Consider the following 6,247-nt stretch of genomic DNA (forward strand, 5'->3'; position numbering starts at 1 on the left):
TTCTTTGCCCTCCACCATCACCCCCTCCATTAATTCCCTTCCTCTCCCTCTTCTTTGCCCTCCACCACCCCCTTCCATTAATGCCTTCCCTCTTCTCCTCTCCCTCTCCTCCCACTCTTTCCCTAGCTATAGCTAGCTAGTTAGAGCTATATATCTATAGAGCTACTAGGTAATTAAGAAAAAAGGTTCTTGATATCCCTCTCGACACATAGGTGAGCAAAAAAAGTGCTTGTGTGGATAGGACCAAAACTATATATAGGACATCACTATTCTAATCTTGGGATTAGAATAGTTATTTGGATCACAGCAGCCCCTATAAGACGCGAGCCAGATGTTCCTGAACTCCCCGACCCGCAGCGAAACAAAAAAGAAAAAGCCCAAACAAAAAAAGAACCCACGTTCCTCACCTCTCCCCACTCTCCTAGATTCCCAGCCGCAGCCATCCCCACCGCCGTGCGCCTCCTCTTCCTCCCAACGGCCAGCGAGCCTCCCCACGGCCGGGTCCAGGCCGGCTCCCATGGGCCGCCGCTGCCATCTTCCCCGGCGCGCCGCGGCCACTCCCCAGATTCCTCCGCCGCCGCGCCACCTCCTGGATCCCCGCCCCCTGCCGCGCGACCTCCCCGGAATCCTCACACGGCTCGCCGGATCCCACCTCACGCCTCCACCACCCGGCGCCTGGTGGAGGCAAGATTTGGGGCGGCGCCTGGCTCCCCGCACACCAGCCGCCGTAGGCCACCGCGCGCCTCCGACGGGTCCTGCCACCTTGTCGCATCTGGTCTTCTTGAGTCATCGGCCAGCTCCTGCAGTATCACCGACCCACTGTACCATTGAGATGCTGGAGCACGGCAGGAGGCGGTGATGTTCTCTTGAGGACAGGAGAATGAGATGCGGGAGAGAAAAACAGGGTGATGTTCTCGTCTCCTCCCCGGTGGCTATTCAGATAAACACATTCGTTCTCTCTACTTCTCTCGATTTTCTTGGGCTATTCAGATAGTACTCATCGGGCAGGCCAAACAAAATACTCGTGGAAGGTCCAACAAGATGGTTGGAATTCCTCTTGCTTTTTAAGAACAGCTTCAGTTTGATCATATGTGTGCGTGCTCATGTGTGTTCGTATGTGTGTGTGCACCCGCCTGCTCCGCCTGCAGAGGCATGCATATCCTCATCCTCCTGTTGCAGTCCAGATTTGGGTGCAAGCACCGTCCAAGTAAGAGCATTATTGCAAACTCTATTATTCAATGCTATGTAATTACCATATGGCCATAATCCTGGATTTTGATCAGATTATTTCTCTAGTATGTTTATTTTGATGACATTCAGTTCAAGTGATGTGGTCGCTTATTCCTTGTGCTTCTCTTCTACACAAATACTATATTGGTACCGTGTGGCATGTGCTGATCATTGCGCCAGAGCTAAAATGGTCACATTATTCTGGAAGAAATTGATGGTTTTGCTCTCTCTTGCCCTTTCCTCAAAAAGCTACAGCTTACCAAAAAATTCTGGTTCGAGGAGTTTCTGAAATGCATGAAACTTGACGGTAGCTAGCTATATGGCGAGCACTAGTTTTTCTTAGCATTTTCAATTATGTACTGGGAATTACCTGAAGCTCATCCGCATGATACATTGGGTTGCACATGAGAGCCGCTGATTTTATCGAACTACTGGTTTCAATATTTCTTCTTAGTGGCCACATATTGTGTTTCTTTTTGTAAAAGTGTGTATTCCAAATATTTAAAAAGTAGAGCAGTTTGATGGTGGAGGGGTGCGCCTCCCCCTTCCTCCACATGCTCCTCTCTCTCTCATCTCATTCTCCTATCCTCAAGAGAGGCGCAGAGATACCGAGAGATTGGTATCGAGAATAAGATCCTGATGGATGCCAAGTTCGACCAGAGCGACTGTTGCAGTTCCCTGTACTTAACAAAAGGCGTTTAAAGGATATTATGTTGTGTAGTCAATGTTTTCTTTGTTGTTATACTCCACCAGTACTAGCTTGAATCTGAAAATTTTCATACAAATGGTCATTTGCAGGTTACCGAGCATGTCTTTCTCTCCTCGTGCCCATGCTGCAGTCCCTGTCCTTTTTTGGACGAGTTTGGTGATAATTTCTGCAGCTACATACTCGACGCCTCCGTGACCTGCTGCACACCTGGAGTTGTATCTAGTAACGTCTCCGGCAGTCATGCTCGCAAGCGCACGGAGGTGCTACTGCATGTTAGTGCTACAAGCACACAACGTGAAGGCTATGGGAAAATTGGAAAACAACAAAGCTTCCCTATTCTTTCTCCACGTGCGACCTTCCCTGGCTCCTCTCTCTGACCTTCCGCCGAGCCTTTCCGGCAGCCACGCTTGGCGGCTTCCCTGGAAGCTACAGTTCTATTGTGCTTGTACTAATGCGCGATTTATTTGGCTTAAAAAATTTGTTTTTGCGAAGGTCAAGATGTTATGTTGCAGAAGGTCAGGTGTGTATTGTATATGTGTGTGTGTGTGTTTTATTAAAAATGCATACCTTCATTGCAAAACAATATGTTCATTCTTTGATGTGTGGATGGTTCCCCGTGCTAAATCAGATTGGTAAACTTTTACAGCTGATGTCTCTTCTTCAATTTCCGTCGTCCGAGAGGATCTGTAGGCAGCGGTGTCCTTATCAGTGACACCACCTGATTGTAAAATGAAAAATCTCATCAATTTCATTTAAAAAAGAGCAGCCCTTCCTATTATGTCGAGCAATTCACTAGTTGTCAAAATTTTGTATCCATATTTTGGGGCCTCATGACGCCAAGTAGTTTGCATTATTCACTGATGCACCGCTCCTCTCTGGAGCAGAAAGATAGAAGTTAATCTTGACATACTATATGGTTTAATGTGTATATAAATTAAGTAAAAAAGAAATAGTAGGTTCCAGCAGCATCAGTGTATGGCTGCCTATAATTATTCCATGTGCGCACGCATGCTGTGCAGATGACCTATAATTCTTCTATGTGTGCATGCATGTTGTGCACATGAGCATTAGTACGAGGAAAATGGAGACCGGTCAGCGCAATAAGTTCAAAAAAAATTGAGCAAGAAGTTCAAAAAAAAGTACTTCAAAAACCATTATAAAAATGGATTTTCATCGTTTGTAAAAAAAGGGAGAAGTCCAAATTAAAAAACAGGAACATTTCAAAAGAATTTATGGAAAAAATCCCCGTTACAAAAAACTAGAAGTTCAAATTAGAATAAAAGGAACAAGTAAAAAAGTTTTAAAAAATCATGTTTCTTAAAAAACTAGAAGTTCAAATTTAAGTAACGGAGCAGGAAAGTTGTGTGTTTTCAACAGCTTATTAATGTGCAGCAGAAGTTCAAGTCAAACTAAGGGGGTGATTCAGCGCTTATTCTTGAGAAAGTGGAGAAAATTATACATGCTCTGTAGGTCAAAAGTTAGGCTTTAATTTATGTTTTGCGAAGGTCAAAATGTTGTGTTCGAGAAGGTCAAGTGTGTTATCTCAGCAAGTTCAAAATAAATTTAAACATGCAAGAAAACAAAAGGGAGAAGTTCAATTTCTAAAGATGACGCGGTTTAACGTGTAAACCAATGTTGAAAGAAAATGAGAAGTTCAATTTCTAAAGATGAAGCGGTTCGATGTGCAACCCAATGTTGAAAGAAAACAAAAAGAAAGGAGAAGTTCAATTTCTAAAGATGACGTGGTTCGATGTGCTAAACAATGTTGAACGAAAAGAAAAAGAAAAGGAGAAGTTCAATTTCTAAAGATGACGCGGTTTGATGTGCAAACCAATGCAATAACACATAGACAAAAATGTTGTTTTGGTGTCTTAATATATTTTTATTCATAAAAAATGATTAAGAAATAAAACCAAGAAGGCCATATTAAAAAGATGGAGAAGTTCGATGATTATATAAAACTCAGATTTTCCTCGTTACTAAAAATACGTCAGAGTGAAAACAGCAATAAGTTCAACGTGAAAACAGCAGGAAGTTCAATTACTACACTGAATGAATTTCGGATGAAAAACTTTTAAAACCGTTGTGAGTATGAAAAAATGATCAACACGGGAAAGTTGCGCGTCTACAACAGCTTTCCATCGGTATATCATTTGCTCAATTCCGGTGAGTGGATGAAGAGCTACGAGCAGTGGATGGAGAGCTACGGGCAAAAAAAGCACGTGAAAAGCAGAGTGAAGTTCAAGGTTTCATACCGAGAAGTTCAGGTACTACACGCGATGCATTTTTCACGAATATGTTTCGTGATAAAGGCAGAACGAATGATCTCGCCATTTTCCAAATTACTTTAAAACGGCAGGGAATCACAGAAAACCATCAACATGAAAAAGTTTCGCATTTTCCTTAGCTTTTCAATGGTATATTATTTGCCCAATTCCAATAAAGTTTGTGGAAATTACAGCGAAAATACGTTTTTAGCCATTTTGAAAACTGACATAAACCAATAAGGAATTGGGAGAAATAATATATACCAAAAAGTTTTGCATTTCCTCAAGCTTTCCAACGCCATATCATTTGTTGCATTTGGACATAGGGTTAAAAAAATAGATCGAAAATACGAACTCGATGAAACTTGTACCGTTTTCTAAATCACTTTTAAACCGTTCAAAATTAGAAAACACTTTCTACATGAAAAAGTAGCACATTTTCATAAGCTTTCCAATGCCATATCATGTGCCTCAATTGGTTTAGCCGTTTAGAAATGACATCGGAAATACGAAGTCGGCTATTTGGTTTGTGAAATTTTATGATTTTCTAAATTACTCTTTAACCGTAGGGAATTAGAGAAAACTTTCAACATGTGGAAGGAGCGGTTTTGCAGCAGCTTTCCAAAGCCATATTACTTGCCTCGTTCCGATAAACGGTTTAGAAATGCGATTGAAATTACGATTCACGTTTTTTGTGTGAAGAAAAAACGGTTTTCAAAACTGCTCTTAAACCGCTTACATGTTGCAAAAAATTTAACTTGGGTCATGATACTCGTGTCCATAGCTTTCCAATGGTATATAGCAAGCCCTATTTGGGAAATGTTGCGAGAAGTTCAACCTAGCACATGGGGAAGTTCAGGTCGAACAACTTAGGAAGTAAAATCGCAAAAAACGCGAGTTCTTCACGACCCGAGTGCAAAATCCTCCTATGAGCGAGATTCCTATCTAAAACGAGTATTTAGTTGGTAAAAATCATAGAAGGCACGGTTGCGAAGATAGACCGAAGGTCAGGTTCTTACAGAGAGAAGTTCAGGCGCGTTACTCAGGCAGTTCAGGTTGTGATCAGAATATTATTCTGATCCCGTGATCAAAATAGTGTTTATATATATATATATATATATATATATATATATATATATATATATATATATATATATATATATGGGTGATATGAGAATATACCGAATTGTGTGTGGCATAATTTGAGTTGCCTACATTGTGTATTTGATGAAATAATGTGGGTGACATGAGTTGCCTATGTTTTGCCGAATTGTCGATTCAATTCCGTTTCGGCGAATTTCGGGCATGCAAACTCAATATGTCCTATGTTTAGGGAAGGTCATGCCAAATTTTTGTATGAATTTGATCCATGCATGCATATATACGTGGTTATAGTATTTGCTCTGCCCGCGGGTGATCATGAAGGTCAATGGAAGGATGGTGGAAAGATACTGGCAATCCGTTGTGGGTGACATGTATGAAAAAAGACTGAGGGATGTTTTATGTCCGTGTCTAAAATGCAAAGGAAGAGTCAGGCTCGACCCCTTTAAGGGTGGTAAATTCAAGGCGCACCTGCTCATGCATAGTTTCATGCATGTCCATACTCGGTGGATAAGTGATGATGATGATGATGATGATGATGATGATGATGATGATGATGATGATGATGAGGACGTCGACGGGGCAGGAAATAACGACATGGGGCCACCAGACGAAGAGATGACCGATTATGTGCCTGAAGAGGAAGACGGCCTCGGAAATGTCGACGGCGAAGAGGCAGTTCAAGGCGGAGAAGACGCGGACACGCCACCGTTTTCGTCGCTACTAAGTTCAGCCATGCGGGACCCGCATGTTCGAGACCTGCTTCGCAAGAAGACGACAAGCGATAGAGCTGCTTCTAGAGAGGAGGCCAAACTGGCGCAACTGGACGTAGACTCGATGACTCCTTTGTATGATGGTTGCAATAATCCCGAGGTGACCCGCTTGAGTTTCACACTAGAACTTCTAAATATGAAGGCAAAAAACAAATGGACAGATACAA

The sequence above is a fragment of the Triticum dicoccoides genome, chromosome 6B (assembly GCF_002162155.2).
Source record: "Triticum dicoccoides isolate Atlit2015 ecotype Zavitan chromosome 6B, WEW_v2.0, whole genome shotgun sequence".
In the NCBI taxonomy this organism is placed as follows: Eukaryota; Viridiplantae; Streptophyta; class Magnoliopsida; order Poales; family Poaceae; genus Triticum; species Triticum dicoccoides.